The sequence below is a fragment of the Pteropus medius genome, unplaced genomic scaffold (assembly GCF_902729225.1).
Source record: "Pteropus medius unplaced genomic scaffold, Ma_sr-lr_union100, whole genome shotgun sequence".
NCBI lineage: Eukaryota > Metazoa > Chordata > Mammalia > Chiroptera > Pteropodidae > Pteropus > Pteropus medius.
Window position 1 is genome coordinate 7,280,466 of NW_024340698.1, and position 26,717 is coordinate 7,307,182.

Here is a 26,717-nt window from a genome sequence, read left to right on the forward strand (position 1 = left end):
TCCCTTTTCTCCCTGAACAGACCCTTTTCACCATAACCAGCAAATGGTTCTACTGGCTGGCTTCCTGGCTCATTTCTTCCCTTTTGTTTTTTGGGGGTTTTTTGTTGTTGTTGTTTGTTTTTGTTGTTGTTGTTGTTTTTTGGCTACACTGGGTGAAGTGCAGGATGCCTAGTTTCTATTCCTGGCTTTACTTCTAACTACCATGTGTCCTAGAGCAAGCCCCTTCCTCTTTTTAGAAATCAGCTTCTCCATTTGTAAAATAATAGAATGCCCAAACAATTCTTGCAGGCCTTTCTAGTGTCATCAGTCTGTGATTGTGTACATTTATTTTGCTTTAGTCCCTGGCAAGGTACTTATTCAAGTCTTCTGGGGACATCTTTTTAGTATTTTTTCTAACTTGCAGGTTCCCTGTTTTCTTCTCGAGCTACTTCCACTTTAAAAAGATCTCATTTTCCCTACTCTTGTTCCTTTGATTTTTCCAATCTGGCAAGCCAGGCTTCTTACCAAGGGCTACCTACACCTAATCCTTAGCAGACTGTATACCAGGTTGCTAATAAGTTTTGAACATTTCCATGCTTTCTAGGCTATGTTCACTTTTAAAACTCTTCATCCCAAAGTGTCCAAAGTGCTTTATTTTTCTATAATGTTATTTCTAAATTTAACACAGAATTCTTAGTGTCTGCCCCTTCTTTCTGATTATTGAATTTTATTGTTGGTGAGATGACCATGACATGATGTCTTACCCACAGGTATGGCTTAACCTGTACCTTTTATATTTCGGTACAAAAGCTACTATTGGTGGGTTACTCCATCTCTCATAGCCGGTTTCACAGCGTTGTAGTGATTCAATAAAATAACCATGCAAAGTATTTTGCACAGTACCTGGCACCTGGAAGCACTCAAAACGTATCTATCTACTAATAAAGCTACTGGTCTGTTGTTGCTGCTGCTGCTGCTGCTGACCTATGGGAGCTCAAAGAGTCTGCAGATGTAGATTAAAATTGCCTTGTTTTTGTTTGTTTAAGATCCATGAAAGGCAATTAAAACCAGGTAACAAACATTCAGCAATACCCCCTATACCTCTGTTTCTCTAGGTGAGGTCCATGGACCAGCAGCATCTATACCATCTAGGAGTTTGTTAGAAATACAGAATCTCAGGTACCATCCCAGACCTATTGAATCAGAAGGACATATTAGCAAGATCCTGAGGTGATCCGTTTGTAGCCCTTACTGTAGTCCTCTAACTGAGAACTTGTAGCTTTTAGACTTGATACTTCAAACATCTAAGAAGCCACCAAACCACCCCACAGTGAGCTAAGTATTCTAGAAAGTATATAAGAGGTTCAAGACTAAGTCATCTACGTGATAGATTAGGATACTTGTGTTCCAGTCCTAGCACATTTACTAACAGTGGGACCTTGAGCAAGTTATATAACTTATCTGAGCCTCAATTTCTCCATCTATAAAATGGGAGAATCATCCTTGCCTACCTCAATGAGTTATTATGAAAACCAAATGTAATAATTAGCACACAAGTGCTTTGCAACCTGTTAAGATCTGCAATATTTATAACCAGAAGACTATTATTGTTATTCCAAACTCTCTGGAAGCTTTTTGGCTTTTATGCATCCCTTGTTCAGCATTTATTTTCTGGAGAGATTGAATTTAGCCCATGAGTTATAAGATGTTTTTGCACTGAACACCCTTTTCAGACTCTTCCAGAGACATCATCCATGATGAATTCGTTGCAATAAATTGACTGTCTTGTTGCTAGAGTACCTTCAGCATTATTCCTAGTTATTGGCTCTTATTGTGAGCTGTTTGGCTGTGGCTGATCCATGAGCAGCTTTGCAAGCTCTGGCCAGGTGTCCCTGGCCAAGACATGATGACTACTCATCTTAAGCATCTGTTGCCTCTCCACCAAACCCCCACTCTCACCCACACAGAAACACAAACACACAAGTACGCATGTGCACGCACTCATGTAGGTGTGCATACACACACACTTGCTTTTAGAAACACAATTGAAATATACACTCGCAAATCAATTCCCAGCAAGAAACACCTATCTTAGAGACATCTTCATTACCACTCTCTCTCACCCCTTGTTCTCCCCGGATCTGTTCTTGCTCCAGCTTGCACTATTCTTTGGATACAGCCGGAACAATCTGGTGAGCCTAATGTCTTTATAACTACGAGTTACAAAAAAAGATAATGTTGGCTCAAGCTGGGCCAAAGACAGGGCAGAGTGATCATGGATACTGTGAAAGCCTATTTCTTTGGATGAGAAAAGTGGAAACAGACTGTAGAAGATAGAAACATTCCTTATTGCTACATGGGAGTGAGAGGGGCTTCAACTGATTGGTGGTGGGCTGAGGAGGAGACTTCGTGAAATAGGTTTCAGCTTAGCACTTGAACCGGTATTACAACCAAATGGCTGTTTCTTGCCCGTATTAAACAAATGTTTCTTGTGGAAATGTTTGCCCTCTAGAAACTGTTTCTCCATGTCAGTATAAAGACTGAAAAGAGAAAACTTCCCACTTGTTCCTTGGCTGGGTGTGGGGGTGAAGGTGAAATCCTGGCCCAGGAAGGTCCTTTTTGCCATTCATCTCTGTCATCTCCAGGTGTTGTGAGGGAAAGCAGCTGTTTGCTGCCCCACACACATACAGTCCCCTCTTTCTAGCAATACTAGAATGAAACCACTAAGACTTTATAACTGTGAGGCCCATGAGTCTCTGCACCCATTATTCCCTCCCTACAGTTACTTTATATTCTGAAGGCAAAAGAACAATGACTCCAAAAAAACCCAGCAATTAGAAAATATTTTGAAGCCAATGATTTTTATTCTCTCTTTAGTGGATTAAGTGTAACCTTATATTTCGACTCCTAATAAACCTGTACACATAGGAAAGGTGAAGGACAGTTCAATGGCTTTACCGTTCTTCTAAATTATCAAGTCAAACCTTCATAAATATGGGCTGGTAGTCACAGGTATTCATAAATTCATTAATGGGTTGGTTTGATGAAAAGAGTAAAACCAAAAAAGGAACTTTATGTTTAGCTTTTTATCATGGGTGACATTGCAAACTTTTCATGCTCTAGAACAAATTATACTGTCTGTTGAAGAATGAGTAGGAAGTTTGTAGCGGAATGAAATGTCCTGGGTTTTTTTAATGAGAAAGTTGTTGAGTTCTGTTTAGAGCTCAAAATACATGTGGATACAGTAATAAATCTATTTATACTGCTGTGTTGGTAACAAGTCCAGGAATAGATTGTGGAAGTTTTCCCAAAATGTATTCTATAGTTTGAAAAACCAAATTTTACTTCCTGTACAATCTTTGAAAACTCACCAGTCAGATCTTTGGCACTTACATTACAAATTGCTCCCCACGAAATAATCCACTCCTGAAATTCTCAGGCAAGACTTTTTAGTAACTCCCTCCAGCCTTTTTTCTTGGGATGGCAGTCCCTCAAACATGTGACCTCAGTGTAAGGGACCCCCTGTCATCCACACTGAGAGTAGATCCCATCTGATGGGTAAACAAGATACCCTCCTACCCTTAGGCTGCTAAAGCTTTAGATATAAAGAGAACGAAGGGTATTTCATCTAAAGAGTCAAACAAACTGAGTCTTGGTTCTGTCTCTGCCGCTTCCCAGTATTATGGCCTTGGACAAAGTCACTCAGCTCCTCTGAGCCTCCTATCCCTAATGTGCAAAAATAATCATAAAATATTTCCTGACCTGCTCACTTCGTAAGTTGTTGAATGGAATACGTCTGATAATGGATACAAAAGTACTTTATAAACTATAAAGCGGTTACCCATTTAGGGTAATATTATTAATATTGTTTAGTACCATTGAGTTATAAGTTAGTTTTAGTCTCCAAAAGCCTGTAGCTAAAATTATAAATGAAGTCCCCAATGTTCAGACCAACAGTTTTTAAAATAATGTGCTCCCTCTTCTCCATCCCCAAGGTGGCATTTTCATTTATTCATTAACTTGTTTTAGCCCAATGAGAAGGTATTTAAAAGATGACAAATATGTCTATCAACTTGTAGAAATAACCACAGTCATAACAGTAGTAGTCACCTACATCTTGAAAGAATCACAGCTAGTTATATTTTGTTTGCTTTGGTGTTAGGAGGCAATGGGAGTAGAGGTGGACAATGAATTGGGGAGGGCCAAGAAAGGGCCCCTGATTCTTTCCATTCTATTTTGTTCGTAGCTATAAGCAGTCTGTTTTTGTGCCTTGATCTTTTCTGTTAAAGATCAAATGTCACAGGGAAACTAAAGGAAGCAAAGCTCGCTGTAATAGCACTTTTCACCCAGATACAGACCAGGTGGGTCTCGCTAATAGATTGAGAAGATAGACAATCCCATCTCACCCCAGAGTTTTGTACAGTTTCCATGGCTCACATAGAGATATTTAGATGCAAGCTTTTACAGTGATATTGCCTGCAGATTGAAGGAGTGTACCCAGAACAGGGCCTTCCCCATGCCTTAAAGGTGTTGACTAGGGAATTACTACAGGTAAGCTGGTGATAGATGAAAGTAAGGAAAGGTAAAAAAGTTTCTATAAAGTTACTGTAACTTGGGATGTTTTCGGCAGTTTATTTCTTATTAGTTGGGAGGAGATAGTTTAGAGTTTGCTTTTCTAGGTCTGTCCTGTGATGCTTCCTGTCTGAGCCATTAGGCTCTGAGACTTTTATCAGGGGTAATGCTATAAATAGTTATACTTTCTGGTGGGCCTTACACATAACTCTAAGAATTAGGGGAGTGTTAGAAATAGTGTGAGTGATTTATGGCCATTGTATTAAATTTTATAAGTAGCTTTCAGATTAAAAAGAAACTGTTGAATGTATGAATGTGGCTAAATGGTGCAATTGATTTTCTCTGGATGAAGCCATGTTGGCCTCTTCAGTGAAAGCCTCAACTAAATTTTGGTAATCTAGTATAGATAGAAAGGAATTGGAGGGAGAGATTCAATACTCTGCTATGGAAAAGTAGAGGAGGATGCAGCAGGGAGGTGGCAAACTCAAAGCCTCTGGCTGAGCCACCAAATAGAAGTGAAGCAGTCTCTGTAGGATAACATCCCCAAGAGATTTGAGAAAGTGGGCTTGAATGCCATCAGATGGGAAGTACTTCCCTATAAGAGCTATCATATTAGAAAGAGAGAAAAGTGTGTTATCTAATTAAACCTCTGCAGTGGCCCTAAGTTCCCCTGATGAACAATGGTCTCTTAAGGGAGCCGAATCAGAGGAGCCCAGTGTAACAAGGAATCGTGAGCTTATAGAGGGAGCCGGAAGCTGAAAGTGACTGATGTGGACAGTCCTACTGGCCGTGGGTGGAGATCAGATATAAAGCCAGGATGAAGTCCTGCTCACTGGAGCTATTGGATGCCCTGCAATTAGATACCTTCCTCAAGGCCCCAAAAACTATAGACACACATGTACACATGGGCACACATATGTTAACAAGTATCTCTTTCCAATTCAGACAATGCTGTCCTTTAACTTTTGTTACGGCAAAAAGAACAAAGAAGCAGCCATTATCCTTTTCTCCCCGTTATTTGCTTATGTCAGTCCAAGGAGATTTCCAATTTGCTTTGGTAGGAATGAAGTTACTGGCAAGCTTTTGTTTGGTTAGTCTTTTTTGAACCTTGTATTAGAGCCTGCCTACATACATACCTGGCTAGGAGAGATGTTTAATGATCTTACAAAATGATCCATGATACTTATGGTTCTTATCATTGCCATAAATACTTACCGATTTTTAAAAACTGCCTTTTGGTCTACAGCCATGCCACCCTGAACAAGCCTGATCCCGTCTGATCTCGGAAGTTAAGCAGGGTCGGGCCTAGTTAGTACTCGGATGGGAGACCACCTAGGAAGACCAGGTGCTGTAGGCTTAAAAAAAAATAAAAAATAAGGGATTGTAAGCTGACAAGTTTCTTGCAATCTGTGAGGTCAACCAAGGGTTGCCTCAGCTAAAATAAATAAAATAAGCAAATAACAATCAGTTTTGACCTTGTTTTTTTTTTTTATTTTACAATCCTAATGGGTATGGGTGATGGTAAATAAACCTTTAAGGTGAGAACGGGAGCATCAATGCAGTCAGAATCTCTTCATTTGTAGCCCATTGATGGACTTAAGTAGTAATATAATTACAGAATAAATAAAAGTGGAATAAAGGCTATACTACAAATTCTGGTGTCTGAGAACTGTCTGTGTCAGAGCAGGAGGTAATCTCATTAGCACCTTCAGGATGGGTTTCAGAGTAAAGCAAAGTCAAAGTTCCTTAACTAACTATGAGCTCTTCAGACGGTAGAAAGGTCATCTTCGTCATTTTATATATACTCTTATTGTCTCAGCCACAAACCTCTGCTTCCCTCCCTGGCCTTGCCCCATAATTGTCATTTAGTAGATGTTCAGTAAATATCTCAGTTATTCATGTACAATGTTTACTTTTCAACATTTGTTTCCTTTTGCCTCCTGTTTGGTAAGTTTCACCCTCACTGCTTTTTTTAATCAGCCTCAAAGTATCTTTCAATTGCTCACAGTTGAAATTGTCAGCAAAGAGCTATGAGATCCCTGTTCCAGTCGATACAAGAGTAGAGGCTTCTGTGAAGGGGGCACACTGTGTGAGACAGTGTATGTCTGTAGCCAAGAGTGCATCTTGAGGAAAGTGAGCAGGATGGTGAAGAATCTCCAAACAGGGTCAGGGGAAGGATAGTAAAAAAGAAGTAGCAATATTCAGTCTATTACAGGAGAAGAATTAGGGAGTTGCGAATGTTGTCTTCCAGTATTTAGAGGTTTTGCATATGGAAGATGAAGATAGATCTGGAAATTGCATGGAATTTACGAAGAAATATATTTTGACTATCAAAAGGATATACTTTCTAACCATTTGAGCTATTCCTCAGTGAAATGAATTGCTCTAGGAAACAATCAGCTTCCTAACTCTGGAGGTATTTGACTAGAGATTAAATAACCAGAAAGATCGGCTGGGTGGGAGTGGAATGGGGTGTCATAGAATGGATAGATGCCTATATCATGGGCTCCTGACTTTCATGGTACTGAATAGCACTGAGATACTATGGTTTTATGATGTAAACATGTAAGTAGAGCAAAAGAGAACCAAGATGGTGCAGCAAACCAATGAGGAATTTTTCAGGCTGGGGGAAGGAAGGAGGAGTGGAAAAGAGACTCTCTCTAGTTGAATTTGAGCACATGTCACCAATTATGATTTTCTGAAACTATTTTCCTAAGCAAACGGATCCTTAGGAATGGCAGAGACTTTTCCAGGGAGCAGTTCTTTTCAACATCTTGTCTGTCACTCATAGCCTCTAGATTTGTTTTACTATTTTGAGAATCAAATTCTCATTTCTCCCCAATTATTTCCAGGCTTGTGTCCTTCCTGCCACTGTGTTAGAAAAGCAAACTCATGCAGTCCTTCCTCCAGCTACAAATGGTTAGTCTTAATGGCTGAATTATCAATGTCAAGGTTGTCCAGTCTACATTCATCTGCTGTACCACTCTCTTCCCTCTGACCCTGGCCTCACAGAATAGACCATTGCATCTCAAGTTATCTGTGGTGAAGGACCCGGGGAGAAGGGGTTTGTTCCTCCCAAATCTGTCATAGACTAATTCTTTTGTAAAATATGATAAAAATCAGTTACTACAGAAAGGAAATGACAAAAAGGCCAACGACATACAAGCCACAATTTTTAATTATGAGACTCAACACACCTAAAAGTCTGTCAAGTTGCTATAAAAATTTCTAACAGCTTACTTGCAATTTCTGTACTCCTCTCCTTGCAGACTGGTAATAAATAGTAGAGCAACACACCCTACTTTGAGTAGAGAGGAGTAGCATGTCTCGGTGTCTCTGCCTTTATCCCTCCTTACCCTTGGACCCAATGGTATAATAGACTCAAAAGCAGCAGTCCAAATGGGGGTGAGAGCAGTGATGTACTGGCCCTGGCTTGCACTGGCTAACAAGAGTCAACTGTTAAATTTCAGAATTTTCATGAGTCAGCTGTTAAACAGGCATTATTAAAAATTAAATTCCATAGATTTCCAATTAAATACATTCTGTTAAAAACAAAGATAACATATTCAAAACACATCACATCCTAATATTGCATTTACTATTATCTGTGCTCTTGAGGTTATTTGTATCTATTTGTGTGGTGAAAGTACTAGATACACTTCCCAACTCTGTGTGTAGTGTTGTCATATTGGTAGCTCAAAATTGACCATGGTGAAAATACTTACATCACAGAAACAAGCAAAATCTCAAATCAGGACTTGATTTATTGTTTTGTTGATGGGAAAAAAATATATTAATAGTGCAGATTAAATTTTAAATTGTGTTGTTCCTATAGCCGTTATATTGTAAATAGCACAAAACATTGAGGAACAATTCTTCCAGTATTCAAAAATTATTATCTGATTTAGCAGAGATGTCACTCTGTCATTAATGGAGGAGGGAAGTTCCAACATACATCTTTGTTATTTCATTTTTGTCTTGCTTCTTTATGTAAACCAATATATCAACCAGTGTTCTTGCAGGAACTATACTTGGTCATCAATCGCACCCCTGATTTTGGCTAGAGATGCAAGTCTGGCAAAAATCAATGAATACATTCTGTGAGAATCAATTGACTTATGGAATTTACAATAAAGAGTATAGTATATTTTTATTATTTATAAATACTGTGTTCCACATCCTTTTTCCAGCAAAGTTTAAAATAAACTGCATAAATGCTTATTTTTTTTGAGAGTCAGTTATTAAATGTTTACCAGTTTACCACAAGGTGAAGGGGTATTTTGGAAGATTCATTTTCCTTCCTTTATCCTTAAAAATTCTAGGTTTAAATCAACACGTGGCTTTCCACCACGAGTAAGAGAACATTCTATTCCTCTCTTTTAAAGTTATGCTGTCAAATGAAAAAAAAAAAACTAATTTTCGGTTACTCTGAAATCTAGGATTCAGAATCCTGGACTTGGAAACTTCTTCAGCTTGGAAACTGTTAACCAGATCCATAAACTTTGTTTTTTCTCATAGCCCCTTATTCCCTATTGAGGTTGATGGGCTCTCACTGAAATTTCTCTGCTAACCAATGGAAATCTCATCATCCCCATCCCAAACCTGGATGGAAGTCCTGCAGGCCAGCTCATGGGGAACCAAGGCGAGGAGCACTTTTAGAGTTCAGTCTCCCTTTATCAGATAAATGAATACCGTGTGCTGGTCCTAGCTCTGGTTTCACAGAGTTAGAGTGGAACTCCTAATATCAGGTTACATTTTGTTGGCCTGGTAATCATTTTTTTAACCACCAACCATATGGGCAGAGGTTGGAAGAAAAGCTAAATTTGGAACACTCCTCCCCCCACACTCTCCTTTTCAACTTTTCTTTCTTGTTTGTAGAGGGAGGCAACATATTACTCACATTCATATACAACACCAATTGCCAGAGACTAAGGAATGATATTCTCCCAAAATGTGGTCAAATCAGGGAACTGGAGACTTTCTATAAAAGTAGACAGCAATTGGCAGTAGGAGTGTCTGCACACTGCTTCTGCAAATTTCTGAACCACAGTACTGGAAGACTAACTCAGCGATGAAAAGGAACCCAAGAATTCTGTGTCTATGGTTTCTTAACTTCCTTATCATCTTAAGCCAACATTCAGACATAGCACCTTTCTACACTAATATCTTTCTGACTCAGGCTTCTTGGAGCATGGAGCCATGAATTTCTCTCTCCGTTTAGTTTTTTCTGTCTAGCTTTCTTTCTCCCCACACACCACTTCATAGGGAATGATAGTTGGAGAAGAAATGATGGATTTGTTTTTGGCAGTAATAATGTCTGTGGAAATCGTGTACATTTCAGTTCTACGGCTTTCTAAACCTGAATACACGAGTCATACTTTAGCCTAAAACAGTATTTTTAGAACCTAAAAGAGATTTAGAATCAGGTTCAGCTTAAGGAATGAAAAGGAGAGTGGGAATGTATTCTCTAATCTTGTCTCCCACTAGCCTCTCCCATCCTATGCTCCAACTACTTTGAATTTCTCACTGTTTCCAAACTTGCTGTTCTGCTCTCTAAGGCCTTCCTGGGCCTTTATGAATTCCTATATTTGTAATATACATAAAGCACTTAGTCTAGGGCCTGCACCTTGGTGAATTCCAATAAATGGTAGCTGTTAATACTGTGCACATGTTGGTCCCTTAGCTTATAATGGTTTCCTCTTCTCTACCCTTAAAACTTAGTTCAGATGGACCTTTCCCTCAGTGAAGCCTTGCCCTAGGCAGAGTACATTGTTAATACCCATTATAGCATTTATCAATTTGAGATCAAGTATTTCCTGGTGCCTGACACATAATTAGTATTGAATAAGTGTTTGTTGCATGGCCCTGGCCCTACGAAAACAAATAAGCACAGCACCTGCCCAATTAAGGCTCCAGTCTAATTGGGAGCGATGCCTGGGTAAGGGACACAAACAACTAACTAGATAATTATAATATAATAAGGTTAAAGCACTGATTGCAGTATGCACAGAGAGTTGGAGAAACACAAAGGAAAAACCTCAAACCTAGACAGAAGTGGACAAAAACTGAGCTGAGTAGGAGTGTAGGAGTCAATGAAAGGGGGAGAGCATTGCAAGCTGGGAGGATAGTATGAAAATAGACATGGAGGTGAGAAGAAACAGTGGTTCTGGGAACAATATTCAGTTTGGTATGGCTAGAGCAGGGAGAGGCAAGAGGTGAGGCTGGAAGATTAGTTAGGGATCAGATCGTGAGAGCCTTATATGCCTTGTTAAGGAGCTCGGCTTTGATCCTGTAGCAGGGTCTATAAATTCACAACATATGGGTCATCAGATTCCTCAACCCCCACACCTCTCATGGCAGACATTGATAATCGGTTACAGCACCCCATTCCACTGGGCCCAGATGTGACATCATAATCCTCGAGAACACGGCAGGGAACACCACCATGAGATTGGAGGTGGCACTCTGGTTTGCTGGTGTAAGGTTTTATGTCTTATGTATATGGAGGTTGGGAGTGTGCGAGAGTGCAGATTATGGGAGTATTATGACATGTTCAGAATTGCATTTTAGAAATCTTCATGAAGAAAAAAATCTTTAAGAAGAATCAATAGAACATGTTTAGATATGGCAAGGTGAGGAAGAAAGGGTTATCAAGAACAAGGTCAGTTTCCACCTTGGGCAAATGGGCAGATGCCAATGTAATTTAAAGGAAGAGCATAAAGGGGGTAATAATAGGTTTGGCATAATGATAATAGCTCACTTTTTTGAGCACTTACTATGTGTCAGGCACCGTTTTAGATATTTTTCATGAAGCAATTCATTTTTATCCTCCCAACAACCCTGTGGGGTAGGTACCATTATTATTTCTGTTTTGCAGACGAAGAAACTACACAGAAAGGTATAAAATATTGAAGAGCTAACAAAATCAAGGTCACTGAGGGAGAACATTAGGACAAGGAAAGCTGAAAACACATGACTGAGTCACTTGGATAAATACGGATAAAGTCAATCAGGTCACCAGGCAACCATGCTAGGGTTTATCAGTTCATCTTTAATGTTTTGGAAACCAAAGGATTTATCATTCTTGGAAGAGGACCTCTGCGATGTGCAGAAATCCATCCTGCCTTCACAACATCTGTTCTACTCACAGGGGCAAACATCAGTAAGAATATGAATTAAAGCAAGCCTATCCAAATGGTGACCTAAATGATTTCCAAATGAATCTTCAAACATAAAACACATCTAGCATTTGTAAAATTAAAAGGGCAAGGTTAGAAGGGCATTGAATTTTAAGAGACTACATTTCATTAAATTGTACTGTTTTTTTTTTCCAACAACTAACATTTTCTTACTTCAATAACTATAATATGTATATATGTGTGTGTGTAAATGTTGCTCCATTTGTTTATTAACTTCGTACTTTCCAAAGCACTTTCTCAGCCCCCGTTTGAGTGTTTCAGTCAGGAATCAAATTGCTTTAAGGAACATGCTCTTTCAATGACTAATAGACATGTTTTTATTTTCATCTTAGCTTCACATCTGGCTCTCTTGCTATCTGGGTCATGTCAGTGTCACAGTGGCAAGCACCACCAAGAGTCAGGCACCTTAGCAGGGAGGTTGCAAACGCCCATACCCTGCAGCCTGAGCATGCAGGTCAACATTGAAGTCAAAGTGCAAGAACAGCACAAGGGGCCTTTAGTCCGGTTGCCTGCTCAGTCTCCCAGAATCTGGGAGACTGTTTTCAGGCCCCCAGGCCAGGTTGCCTGTTAACCCTGAATGTACATCATGAGACGATAGATTAGTTAATGATCCCAAAGTGTCCTCTGAAAGTTTTTATAGCTATAAATAAGCTATAAATGTGCGTCTTTTGCCTTAACACGCCATTCTCATTACCACCTCTTTACCTTTGTTCAGACCATTACATCTGCTTGTTATGCCCTCTGTTTTCCATTACTAATGCCTACCAATACTTCAAGACCAACCTTCTTCACAAAATTCATTCTAGATGGCCTCAGCCTTCCATGACATCACTTTCTTTTCCAAAATCCTTCTATGCACCATTCTGTTCATAACAACAAACAACTAGCAGACTGATTTACAAATAACTTTCAAGCTCATCATCTAATTAAATCCTCCTTATAACCCTGTAGGGTAGGCTTTAATAATAACTGTTGTAAAGGAGAAAAGTGAGGTTCATAGAGCTAAATTTGCCCAAGGTCAGTGGATAGTAACAGCAAGAATCAGAGCCCAGATCTTTCTGATAACAGGAAGGAGTTGAAAAATACAGTGCTCAGTCCAGTTGAGTTAGACTATTCTGAACCCTTGAAATAATTTTCTCTTTTTTCTCACTCTTTATATACATTCCCCATATATTTTCCATAAATCATATTTCTTCTAGGAGCCTAAGCCTGGGCCTCACAAGGAGGGACTAAAGAGTACATGGTCTGCAAGAAACTCACTATACATGCTTGGGAGATCTGGGTTCGCTCCTCTGTGCTCCACTTAAGAGCTATAATTATTGATCCACAATGCATTCTTGTGCTCCAAGACCATCTGGCCTAAGTACATCCTAGGCTATCATTTGCTGGGGCAGCAGTTGGTTTGGACAGCTTATCCTGAAGGTAGTTTTGGAACCCTGTATAATCTTGGTTCTGGGAGACTGAGCAGGCAACCGGACTAAAGGCCCCTTGTGCTGTTCTTGGGCCCAATGCCCCAGCTAAAATAATACATTTAGAATTATTCATTATCCCTTCAACACAACTCTAAATTTTAAATTGCATACTCATGAGCAAGCCTGGCTTTTTGTAGGCCTTACGTATGTTAGAGAATTGCATATTAGAGAGATTCATAATGAATGTGGGTGTGAATCTTATCCTAGCAATAATAATAATAACAACAATGATGATAGCAGCAGTAGTAGTAGTTGTTGTACTAGTTGTACTAGTAGTTAGAAACATAACACTACTGTCTCTCCATGCTGACGTTAGTCTTAGTCTCTATAACAGCCTATGAAATATTATAAGCCCCATTTTACAGATAAGAAAAGTGAAGCTCAGATATATGACTTACAAAGGTATTCTCCATTCTTGAGTTGTCTTTTCACTTTCTTGATGGTATCCTTTGAAGCACAAAAATTTTTAATTTCAGTAATGTACAGTTTATTCATTTTTTCTTTCGTCATTTGTGGTTTTCATGTTATATCTAAGAAACCAAAGCCAAATGCAAGATTAGGAAGATTTACACCTATGTCTTCTAGGATTTTTATAGTTTTATTCTTATATTTAGGTCTTTGATCCATTTTAGTTAACGTGTGCATATGGTGTGAGCTAGGGGTTCTAATTCATTCTTCTGCATGTGGATATCCAGTTATCTTACCACCATTTATTGAAAAGACTATTCTTTCTCCATTGAATGGCCTTGGTACCCTTGTCAAAAATCAATTTATTACAAATTTGAGATTTTATTTCTATACTCTCAGTTCTATTCCATTAATATATATTTATGCCAGTTCCATGCTATCTTGATTACTAAAGGTATGTAGTAAGTTTTTAAACAAGAAAGTGTGAGGCCCCCAACTTTGTTCTCCTTTTTTTAAGATCATTTTGGCTATTGCGGGCCTTTTGAATTTCCATATGAATTTTAGGATCAGCTTGTCAATTTATGCAAATTGTAGATGAACTTGGGAGTGTTGACAACTTAACAATATTAAGTTTTCCAGCCCATGAGCGTTGGGTGGCTTTCCATTTACAGTAAGTTCTGACTTAATGTTGTCAATAGGGTCTGCAACTTTAAGTGAAATAACAAATAATGAAACCAATTTTACTATAGGATAATTAATATAAACTAGAGTTAAGTTTCTATGGTATCTCATCAACATTTTAACAAAACAACGTTGTATGACATGTTATTCAAGGACCTGCTGCTGCATTTAATTCTTTAATTTCTTTCAACAAAGTTCTGTAGTATTCAGAGCATAGGTTTTGTATTTCTCTTACTAAACTTATTCCTATGTATTTAATCTTTTCGATATCATTGTAAATGGAATTGTCCTAATTTTCAGATTGTTCATTACAACTATATAGAAATACAATGGATTTTTGTATTTTATCTTGTATTCTGCTACCTTGCAGAATTCAATTATCAGTTTTAATAGTTTTTTAAATAATTTTCTCAGCTTTTATACATGCAAGATCACGTTGTCTGCAAATAAAGACAATTTCACTTCTTTCCAATCTGGATGCTTTTTATTTCTTTTTCTGGCCTAATTGTACTGGCTATAACCTCTAGTACAATATTGAATAGAAGTGTCAAGAGCTGACAGCTTTCTTTTTCCTGATATTACAAGGAAAGCTTTCCTGCATTCGCCCTTAGGTATGATGTTAGCTCTGGGTTTTTGTGGATGCCCTTTGTCAGTTTGAGGAAGTTCCCTTCTACTCCTGGACTCTTAAGTGTTTTAATCATAAAAGGATGTGGAATTTTGTCAAATGCTTTTACTGTGTGAAAATAATCATGCGGAGCTTTTTATTCTCTTAATATGGTGTATGTTTGCATTTTGTATGTTTAATAAGCCTTGCATTCCTGGAATAAAGCCCACTTGGTTATATTATATAGTCCTTCTTACAGGTTGGAGGATTTGCTTTGCTTATATTTTGCTGATAATGTTTACACTTATTTTTATAAAAGATACTGGTCTATAGTTTTGTGTGTGTGTGTGTGTGTGTGATAGTTTTGCCTAGATTTGGTATCATGGTAATGCTGGCCTCATAGAATAAGTTGGAAGTTTTTCTTACTTTTAGTTTTTGGAAGAGTTGCGAAAGACTGTAGTTCATTCTTCTGCCAACATTTGGTCAAATGACGCCATCTGGGCCTGGACTTTGTCTATTCAGATTTTCTATTTCTTCTTAAGTCAGTTTTAGTGGTTTGTATATTTCTATGATTTTTTTTCCATTTCTTCTAGGTTATCTAATTTGTTGGCGTACAGTCGTTCATAATATCTCCTTTATAATCTTTTTTTTTTTCTGTAAGATCAGTTGTAATGTTCCCCTTTCATTTCTGATTTTAGTAATTTGAGTCTTTGTTTTTCTTGTTTAGTATAGCTAAATGTTGGTCAATTGTGTTGATCTTTTAAAAGAACTGACTTTTGGTTTTGTTGATTTTCTTTATTGCTTTTATTCTTTATTTTATTAATTTTACCTCTCACATTCATCATTTCCTTCCTTCTGGTTGCTTTGGGTTTTATCCATGTCTTTAAGTGAAAGATTGGGTTTTTGATCTGAAATTTTTCTTCTTATTTAATGTAGGTGATGATAACTATAAATTTCCCTCTAAGACTTCTTTCCCTGGATTCCAAAAGTTCTGGTATGTTGTATCTTCATTTTCATTTATTTCAAAGTATTTTCTAATTTTCCTTGTGTTTTTTTCTTTAATCCTTGTTTATTTAGGATTGTGTTGTATGATTTCCACGTATTGTAAAATTCCCAAATAACTTTCTGCTATTGATTTCTCCTTTCACTCCATTGTGACTGGAGAACATACTTTGCTTGAGTTTCATCTTTTAAAATTTACTGAAGCTTATTTTATGGCCTAGTATATACTCTGTACCGGAAAATTTTCCATGTACACTTGAAAAGAATGTGTATTCTACTGTGAACTGATCCATTTTATCTGCAGGGTTGATATGAAGAAGTAAAGTACTTTCTCAGCTTCCACTTCATATTTTAAAATAAGATTCTATCGATAATCTTTCCTCTGTGTCCTTCAGAAGAGGGCATGTGATTCAGAAACATTTCATTTTAGAACTGAAAGCAGGCCTACAGGATGTCTTCTCCTTTCTATTTCCATTCTTCTGCCCTTTAGAACCATAGAAGCATCACTCAATTATCCACAAAGATATTGTCCATTTCTTATCTTCTCTAAAGTAACCTACAGCTTTAGTCCTTCTGCCATCCCTCCCAGGTAGAGGCCACTGATGTAGGCCAACACAGAAGAGAGGTGGTTTTGAATATATAAACACGATGGTTTGTTAGCCTGTTACTGACACCACAGGAACTCAGTAAGTAAGAAACCTCCATTTGACTAGTATTCTCAGTCTCCTTGGTGACAAAATCCAATCAGTTACAGAAAATATCTATCAGGATACCTGAAAAAGATAGCAAACTAAATGCATAAAGCATGATGGCTGAGTATGAGTGGCTGGCTGAAGTCAAACGTAGTGCTTAAATTGTCTATTGGTATCATTTATGTCATGTTTAAAGGCTGGCTGTATCTCAAAAAAATAAGTTCTGGAACTAATTTCCTATTTTAAATGGTGTCCAATATTGCCTTTTGTCAGTGAAACTGTTCTCACTTGTAGATTTATAAGGTAATGCAAATAAACATCAAAGAAATAAAATATTATGATCAACCAAGGTATGAGTTTCAAGACAAAAAGTAAAAAGAAAAACTTCGATCTCTTTTCATGATTCGAAATTCTCATGATACTTATGCCATACACATATGTATACATTTATAAAGCTATGCAATAATAAAATCACAGACTTTCACAGTAGGTAAGTTTAAGATTGAAATACAAGAGAACCATTTCTTATGAGATTTTTTTAGTTCTTCTATGAATGCTCTTAAAATCCAACCACAGAATATCCTGTCTTGAATAAAATTGGGTGCACTGGCTACAGCAATATAAAGATAGTCAAAGACCAACATGGAATGGTGAATCACTTTAGGCATTTGGTCATGGGGCCAAAGACCATGCTCGAGGACCTAGACTGTGCGTCTAATTCTTTTTTAGTAAATCAAGCTAGTGAAGGCAGTGAACCTCATGCTGAGAAAAGACAGAAGCTCAAACTCAATAGAGCCTTATTCTACTGGGAACTTGGAGAAAAAAAGCTTTTAAGAAAATTCTCTTCAGCTTAGAACGAGTCATCCACAGATGTACCCATTTTATATTATATTCATTAATACCTCTATTTTAAAATGATCTTTTTTGATACAAATGTGTGAAAGCTGATGTTTCTAGTATAACTAAAATTTATGTAATCCAGGAATATCTTCCATTTGCTAATATTCATTATGCAGTATGGAGATGGTTCTTAGCTTACTGTCTATATCTAATAGGGACACTACATGGATAGGTGTTTATGGCCAGATGTGTCTCACATTTAACCATAAAATGGATACCAACATCCATTCAGCACTGGATGACTTGAAATATAATATATAATTCCTAAATATTAGTTTGCTCAGAAAAACATATCAGATTTTTCTTGTTGGAGAAGAATCTACACAGAATGTTGCTTCAAGGTATTGTAATTGAAGGTTCATGGCAGTGGACTCTTAGGGGGAAAGGCAGCTCTTGTCCCCAGCTTCCAGGAACTGGGATCATGATTCTGAGTCTCTCTCTCTCTCACACACGCACACAGCAGCATCTTATAGCAGCTTTTGGATTGTGGCTCCAAGGTTAAAAGTTCATTTGCATCAGACAACTGCTTTAGGCTTCTTTGTTCGTTTCTTCTTTTGTGACTCATATTTTCATGGCCCTGTGCATTTTCATCCTACTCAGCCTTTCCAGTCTAATACATTGCTTCTCATACAGTCCAGCCAAACTTTCCCAAGCATTTTCTATTTTTACATGCCTGCGTGCCTTTATATACGCCATTCTTTTTCTCTCTGAAATACTTATGTCTCTACTTCCACTTCCTTTTTTTTCATTTTCCACATATCAAAACCTACCCATGCTCTCCAGCCCCAATTTATTTTTTAAAATAATTTTTATATTTTTCAATTACAGTTGACATACAATATTATATTATTTCCAGGTATACAATATAATGATTAGATATAATTTACAAAGCGATCACCTCAATAAATCTAGTACCCATCTGATAACATGCATAGTTATTACTATATTATTGACTATATTCTCCATGCTATACTCTACTATACTATACTCTTTTGTGACTACAAATTTGTACATCTTAATCTCCTCCTCTTTTTTACCCACCCCGCAAGCCCCCCTTTCATCTGGCAATCATCAAAATATTCTCTGTATCTCAGTTTGTTTCTGTCTTGTTTATTTTGTTCTTTAGATTCCACATGTAAGTGAAATCATATGGTATTTGTCTTTGTCTTAGTTACTTCACTTAGCACAATACCCTTTAGGTACATCCATGTTGTTGCAGATAGCAAGATTTCAATTTTTGTGTTTGAGTGATAGTCTTCTATATATGTACCATCCCTCCTTTATCCATTCATCCATTAATGACCACCTAGGTTGCCACCGGCTACTGTACATAATGCAGCAATGAACATATAGATTCACATGACCCTTCAAAAGTAGTGTTTGGATTTCTTTGGGTAAATACTTGGAAATAGGATTTCTGGGTCTCTTGTTATAGCCTTTGTTTTAAAGTCTATCTTGTCTGGTATAAGTACTGCTACTCCAGCTTTTTTGTTTTTTGTTTGTAATTTCCATTTTCATGAAATATCTTTATCCATCCCTTACAGTCTGTCTGTGTCTTTCTATCTGAAGTGAGTCCCTTGTAGGCAACGTATGTCAGGGCCCTGTTCTTTTCTATTCATTCAGCCACCCTGTCTCTTTTGATTGGAGTATTTAATCCAATTACATCTAAACTAATTGTTGATAGATATGTAGCTACTGGCATTTTATTATTCATGGTTTTTATCTTATTATTTTTCTTCTTCCTCTTAAAGAAGTTCCTTTAACATTTCTTATAATACTGGTTTGGTGGTGATGAACTCCTTTAGCTTTTTCCTGTCTGGAAAGCTCTTTATCCTTCAATTCTAAATGATATTTTTGCTGCATAGAGTAATCTTGGGTATAGGGCCTTGCTTTTCATCACTTTGAATATTTTGTGCCAATCCCTTCTGGCCTGCAAAGCTTCTGTTAAGAAATTAGCTGTCAGTCTTATGGGAGCTCCCTTGTAGGTAACTGACTGCTTTTCTCTTGCTGCTTTTAGGAATCTCTCTTTTTCCTTTCTCTTTGGCATTTTAATTATAATGGGTCTTGGCGTGGGCCTCTTTGGATTCATCTTGTTTGGGACTCTCTGCCCTTCCTAGGCTTGTATATCAATTTCCTTTGCCAGGTTAGGGAAGCTTTGTGTCATCATTTCTTCAAATAGGTTTTCAATTCCTTGCTCTTTCTCTTCTCCTTCTGGTATCCTTGTGATATGAATATTGCTATGCTTGATGTTGTCCCAGAAGCCCCTTAAACTATCCTCATTTTTTAAATTCTTTTTTCTTCTTGCTCTTCTGATTGGGTGTTTTCTGCTACTTTATCTTCTAAATAGCTGATTGAATCCTCTGCTTCATCTAATCTACCGTCAAGTCTCTCTAATGTAGTCTTCATTTCAGTTATTGTATTCTTCATTTCTGACTGGTTCTTTTTTATGTATTCTATTTACATTTTAATGTTTTCTATTTTTTAAATTCTCAGTGAGTTCATCTCTTCCCCTAAGTTCACTGAGCATCCTTATAACCAGTGTTTTGAACTCTGCATCTGGAAGATTACGTGTCTTCATTTTGTTTAGTTTTTCTTGAAGCTTTTTTCTTTCATTTGGGACATATTTCCTTGTCTCTCTATTTTGGCTGCTTCCTTGTGTTTGTTTCTGTGTATTAGGTAGGGCTGCTATGTCTCCTGGTCTTAGTAGAGTGGCCTTATATGGTAGGCGTGCTGTGGGACCCAGTGGCACAGTATTCCTGGTCACCTGAGCTGGGTATTCCAGGTTTCTCCCTTGTATGGGTTATGTGTGCCCTCCTGTTGTGTTGAGCTTTGGTTGCTATCAATAGGAGGGACTGGCCCTCACGCTGATTGGTTGTGAAGACTGGTCAGTGACCAGTGGAGGGAGGAGCTGACCCTAAGGAGCAGAATTTGCATTGTAGGGCTCTGGTGCTTACACAGTCTGCCCTTCGAGTATATCATTCTTGAATGCAACTCCAGATAGTGCTACAGCTTGGTCTGTAGCCAGCCACAGGGCATGAGCCACCAAGCAATCCACAGATGGCCACCCACACTGGGCTTGGAGGTCCCTTTATAGGCCAAGCCAGGAACCAAGGCTGGCTGCCGCTAGTGTCAGACTTGGGGCTCTTCAGTAAGAGGTATGAGACACTTTAAGCCCGATGCTGTTTCTTTGGGTTTTGTGAATCTTTGAGAGATTTTAGGAAATTCCACAGCATGAGCCAAAACAGGCCATTTTTTTAAATGGAAAAACCATTGGAAACTGCTTGTGTGGTCCCATAAGTTGGGTGGGGCAGGGTCTCAGAATCCCCAAGGTGGGACCAATGTTGTTAACCAGATTGATGGAGACTCAGATATTGTGGTCACCTGTATCTGCACAGCAGGAGAGGGGAGAGCTCAACAAAGAAACAGTGGATTCTGCTGACACTTCTGCCTAGGAGAAAGCCGCCCCTCCAGATCTTACTCTGAAGCTGGACAATTTAGTTCCTCATTATATGTCCCTGACACCTTTAGCACTGTTGCCCCAGAGCTGGAACTCAGAACAAATGAGTCTATCAGCGAGTAAGCCTGTGCACGGGCCCTTTAAGAGGAACACCTGGGATTCCAGCCACCCTCCATCTCACTCGGCCACAATCTCTGCTGGTTTTCACAACCAGAAGTTGTGGGGACTTCTCTTTCCAGCACTGAAACCCTGGGCTGAAGAGCCTGGAGTGGGGTTGGGACTGCTTGTTCCTCAAAGGGGGAACTCTGCAGCCAATATATCACGCTTGATTTTTAACCGCCACACACAGGTGTGGGTATGCGTCTCTGCCTCTCCTACCCGTCTTGAGGTGACTTCTTCTGCATGTCCTTAGTTGTAGGTCTTCTGTTCAACTACACTTTAGGCGATTTAGTTGTGATTTTGATGTGGTCATGAGAGGAGGCAAGCACAGCATTTACCTACTCTGCCATCTTAACTGGACATCCTTCCAGCACCAATTTAAATGTTGCTTCTTCCGTAAAGTCTTCCTTGATCTTACTCCTACCCAATGCAGAGGTGATCATTTCCTCCTCTAAATTTTCTGTTTCTCTCTATTTAATTAATGTCATACAGCAGATGAGATATAGTCACAAGTTTTGTAGCTTTGAACAAGATTTTTCTGACTCTCAGGCCCCAAATATATAAGATGAAGATAATAGCACCTGCCTAATGGGATTCTAATGAGAATTAAATGAGATTATGTATGCTAAGAACCCACACATTAGATGCTCTATCGATGGTAGCTGTCCTGGAGGATAGAGACCATGTCTTGTTCAACTTTGTACTCTTAGCACATAGCATTGTGCTTGGCCCAGTGTGGGTACAGTGTGAATGTCTGTGGAATGAATAGGTACCCCATTAGTAATGAGAACGTGGTGGAGAATGCAGACATGCTTTCCAGCTTTTTCTGGGAGGTGGTACATTTTGTCTGTCCCTTGCCTTCCAAAAGCTTCCTTGTCAGCTTACAAAAGAGAGCTGCCCTTTGCGAATTGTAGCAGCTTTATCTCTTGCTAAGTTGGGGACAAAACTGAGCCTTGCGAATTGGTGTTTGGTGCTTCATTCTAGCCTTCTGGTTATTCTCTGAGGATTTTTTCTCTTATGTAGGTCCTGGAGCTAAGGACTGAAATCAGTCAGATTTTTGCTTTGTTAGGTTTTAAACCAATTTCAACTGGTTTGGTAGTTTGTTTATCCTTGAACAATAAGACATCATTTTTCTCTCAAAATCTCCTTGAAAGGTTTCATAAAGTTTTTGGCACATTCAAAAGATCATGAAATGTTTTATCTGTAAATAAATGAGAAATGCTCTGGTTTCTCCTAAAGTGACCGTCTGGTAAAGTCAAGAGGAAAACATGTGTTGTAAAAGGACCTTAGCTTTTATTTGTTGTATTTGGGCTTCTCTGCATCCTGTTTTTGGCAGATACATGGAGTATGTTGAATTCCACGTTGACTTTCAATTAAATTGCATTTCTATATTTCTTTAACAAAAATATTCCTATGGGAAAGGGAAAAAAAATCTTCAGTGCCAGAGACACTAGTCAATAACTTTGGACCACATTTTCAGGAGATAAAGGAAAGGATAAATCTAAACATGCATCAGGGAACTCAAATAAAAGAAAAGCAACCAACTGGACCATTGACTTGACTGCCAAGGAGAATGTAAGTTTGGTGCTTCATAGACAAAATGTGCAACTCTTTACTGTGCTCTCAAATTGGAGGAGGATACTCAGTGGGGTTTGACTTGACCGCATCCATAAATGTGGCCATAATTTAAGTATTCAGGACATTTAGTCTGTGTTGTTGTTTCTTTTTTTAGAGCTATGGTAAAGGTCTAGTGTGTAAGTCAGACTGGATATATAATACTATGCCATAGTGACATACCCATCTTCCTCACTCGTGAACATTCTAGGATGGGGAAAAAGACAGGTTTGACCTGGGAAATTCAGCATTCAATCCATGGCCTGTTACACAGCAGGCACTCAAAAAGTATTTGAACAAATATAAAGTATGCAATTGCCTTACAAGAATGTCTTTATTACAGCTCCCTCCTGGCATCAGTGCAGGAGAAATGTTGAGGAAATACTCACTAGCCTTTCCTCTGCCTTTCTGACTCTTGAGATGATTCTTGCTTGGGAGTCACTAAAGCTGGAAAGGAAGTTAGAAGGAAAGATTTCCTTTTTAGTTTTGTTCTATCTTCCCTGTTTCCAGTTGGGAGCTACTGAGATCTGGACAAACTTTAAGGCTAATTTTTTAATTGTTCATCATTTTGAACAGATCTCTTTCTCTGGCCTACAAGTCAGGTTTGAGCTAGATCACAGGGTGCAGCAGAATTAGCCTCCTTGGGCTCTGTATATCTGTTGGTGAGAGGTTGAGGTGAAGCTGAGAGGATAAATTCCTCTCTGTAGGAGGAAGAGATCCAAGACCATGTTTTGGCCTAGAGTCCGCTAACCTTACCCCAGCACAAACCAGTTGGTAAGTACTCTATTTGCATAGAACACCTGTGGCTATATATATATATGTTATATTCAATTTGATACTCCATGTTGTCCTAGTAGTTTTCCCAGGCTTACCTGCAATACAGCTAAATATTTTGGAAGGGTAAGGAAGCAAGTAGTGGTGTCAGTACATGTTTTACTTTCATATCATTATCATGTGGCAGAGGTTTTTTTTTTTTTTAATTAAACACTGAAAAGCTAAAACAAGCCCTCATGCCCTGTGCTATGAACAGAAGTGCCTGCATATAAGTCATGCCTCATATTATTGCCAGTACAAGGTTCATGTGCCTGATGCTTCAAAAGGCCAACATTCAATAGATCAAAATTTGAATTAAGGAAAGGTTTATTGATTGAGAAGGTGCCAGCTGAGAAGATGGAAGCTCTGAATGGTTCCTCAAATTCATCTTAAGAGCCCCTCAATTTCAAGCATCCTATATGTCCATGGAAGGGAGAAGGGGTGGGGCAAGAGGCGGGTGAGGGCTCTAGACAACCAGGCACCAAGGAAGAGCACCAAAAAGAGCACAAAATCTACAAACATCTCTTTGTTCCAGGTCATTCAGTTGAACAGTCCCCCCCGCCCCCATTCTCCATCTGAATCCAGCCCTGAGGCTCCTATAAATTTCTGATAAACAATCATTGTTCTGTACATACTTCCCACCTCCTCAGGAGAGGCTCCTTCTGACAAGGGGCTGTTCCCACAAAATACTCAAGCAAAATACTCAAGCCTCAAGCAGAATTTCTCTAGTTAATTAGCATATCCATGGTAGGAGCTATTAGCTTGAATCAGAGAGAGGCAAAACATTTCACTGTGAGGGAAATAGGCCAACTGGGCCCAGGCTCAATCCAGAAGGAGGATTGGCTTATATGATGGAGTCAGATTTGTCTGCCCGCTGTGTGCCTTTTATCTGGCTCTCACATGCCCACCTCTTGCCATGATAGTCCTGAGCCTTAGTGGGGGCATTCTGGGTGATCAATGTATAGGCAGAGACCACAGCAACAGTAGAAGAAGCAGTAGGCTATGTTACCTGTACCCTGATATGAGACAAAGAATAAAAAGTCATGAAGGCAGGCAGTGACAATCCAACAGATTCTCCTGGTTCACAGTCCAAATGTCTCTGATGATGTCATCGGGTTTCAGGTAAACCATCTATGCAGCTTACACAGCATCAGTCACTGAGACAATCCAAGCATGAGTTGTTGTGAAGATTTCTTCGAAGTTTACATCATGTTGTCCAGATGCAGTCTGCAATTGCAGGGCTCAGGAAAAACAAAACAAAACAAAACAAAACAAAAAACAACAGTTTTTAGTTTTCAGTAATTCCAAGGCAAAGGACGGTAGAAAAATGAAACACTAGTTCAGAGGGTCGCAGCCAAATACTTTTACTAGAAAAATTCAGATTCAGTTCAGTCCATAGGTAAAAAAAACTTTAAAGACAATTGACTGAACTAGAATCTAATACTACAAATGCACATTATGGTCTCTACTGAAACAATTTTTCTCTCTAAGATCACCTCATTTTAATCAAAGATAGCTAAATTAAGGCTAATTTATTGCATAAGTCTAGCTTCAGTAAATTTGGCCTGTTATTTTTCTAAGTACAACAAGAATAGCAGTTGATCATATAGGCTGCTTTAAATCTGCTTTGCTGGAATTTCATAAGAAATCTCCAGATTGAACTTCAGTTAGCTTTTCAGGGCCAAGAAGCTAAGCCACATCCTTGCCATCAGATTTTGCCTGCAATACTTATAGATTTGGGTGAATTCCTCGGGTTATTGAAGACCCCGAAAACATGTTGTTTCTTCTTTTGCCATCTCCCAGGAATGCAACCTTAGTTCCTTGCATGGAAAGACTGCTGTGAATCCTGTGAGCAAGGTACCAGGATGCTTTTCCAATGGGTTTTTTTATTGGCTTCCAAAGTCAATCTTAATTCCTCAAAGCTTTTCAATGACATCCAGAGTCTGTGCATGTCTCTTTCAAACGTGACATTGCAGTCAAAGCCTTATCAGGAATTTCCAATTGTGTCCTATTATAAAGAGAATATATTCTTATTGAATTTATACGAACAACCATATTGCATGAAAATAATTATCCATTAAGAGTTTCTAAATTCTGGAGGGATCGGGTAGGGAAAAAATATAAATGTCTCAATACTGCTTACAAAGGTATAATTTACCAAACTGCTCTAAATCACAAGCAGCTTAAGAGAAACAAGTTTCCTTAAATCTAGAAGATGAAAAATTTAAAAATCAGCAGTATTTCTAACAAAAAGTTATAAAAAATTACGATCATCTTCAGTTTGTTCAGTCCCATATGATCAATTCTTGTTTATATTGATCACTTGCCCATTTTTCTGTGAATCCAGTTATTTCTCAGAGTTCTATAAATCATCCATTTTAAATGTATGATCTGAAAATTCACTCTCAGAAACCTGTATCCTAAAATAAGCCAGAGTCCTCTCCATAGATCTTTCTTGGAGATGAAACTTGCATAAGCATCAGAGTAAAACAATGACAGTCTGTAAATGACAAAGCTTAAAATGACATGGTTATAGATCTAATTATAATGCAACTGACAAAGAACTTTGTTTTTCTCTAACATATAACATTTAAAAATAACAATTAGAATGACAAATGAAATTATATTAGAACTTTGTAGACTTGGAGATTTTTATATATTCTCTAGGATATCCATTTAGTAATGAGAATATATGCATACGAGTACAACATAGATATTTCTGTGACAAAGCTTCCCATGTAAATTCAACACACCAAAATAAGCCTAAATAGTTTAATATTTCTCTTTTGTAAGGAGAGAAAACAAATATTTTGAGGTGTTCCAAGGGACCCGTTGGAACAACCCAAAGCCATTTCCAGGTTAAGAAAAGGCCTCTTTCTGAAAAATTTGAATCATGGGAAGTCTATCAAATGTACTTGACTAAAAATATCATATATCATTATGAAACTATATTGAATTATGCATTTATCCAAATGATAATAAAAGGTATCAAACAAAAATACAGTTTAGCTACTGTTAGCCAAATTTTAGCCCTCAGGATTGAGAAGATTGTTTTCTTGAGTAATCAAGAACCTGATTAAGAATAAAAACACAGAAAACTATTTTAATGAAACATAAAATCTTTGTTTTCTAGGCAGAAAACTTTTCATTATATCTTATCTGGAG

At 38.2% G+C, this 26,717-nt stretch overlaps 1 protein-coding gene and 1 non-coding gene across 2 annotated transcripts in view; both read left to right on the plus strand.

The window, feature by feature from the left end:
• GPC3 (glypican 3) overlaps positions 1-26,717 on the plus strand; it is a 423,057-nt gene that overhangs the window by 370,872 nt on the left and 25,468 nt on the right. The gene's annotated exons all lie outside the window — the stretch shown is intronic.
• On the plus strand, positions 5,790-5,908 carry LOC120613285 (5S ribosomal RNA). Its single transcript, XR_005655647.1, has one exon. It is a non-coding gene; the product is annotated as a 5S ribosomal RNA (ribosomal RNA).